General features: G+C 40.2%; 1 protein-coding gene across 1 annotated transcript in view; it reads left to right on the forward strand.

Moving 5' to 3' along the window:
* The window catches only part of LOC107592877 (receptor-type tyrosine-protein phosphatase gamma-like), a 38412-nt gene that overhangs the window by 10451 nt on the left and 27593 nt on the right, over positions 1-368 (forward strand). The gene's annotated exons all lie outside the window — the stretch shown is intronic.

Below are 368 nucleotides of genomic sequence, written 5' to 3' on the forward strand. Positions count from 1 at the left end.
ACATTATTTTGTGTATTTGGTGTAATGAAATTTGTTTATGCGGTTTAAGGTTCAAAAAACACATTATTTTCCACATACTGTACATAATTGTTTCTCCTCTATGTCCCGCCTTTCTGAAATGCATAGATTTTTACAAATCTCATCGGTCTTAAAAGCGAGGTGTGCTCTGATTGGCCAGCTATCCAGTAGGTTGTGATTGGCCGAATACCTCAAGCGTGTGACGGAAATGTTACGCCCCTACCACTCTGTGATGCCCTGTCCGGCCAGAGCGACGAGACAAAAACATTAAAACCCATTATAAACGAGGCATTTGTTGCATCCAGTGTGGACATAATTCCGGATTATAATGACTTGTACTGTCTTTTTAC

Source organism: Sinocyclocheilus grahami, unplaced genomic scaffold, assembly GCF_001515645.1.
Source record: "Sinocyclocheilus grahami isolate Dianchi unplaced genomic scaffold, SAMN03320097.WGS_v1.1 scaffold160.1, whole genome shotgun sequence".
NCBI lineage: Eukaryota > Metazoa > Chordata > Actinopteri > Cypriniformes > Cyprinidae > Sinocyclocheilus > Sinocyclocheilus grahami.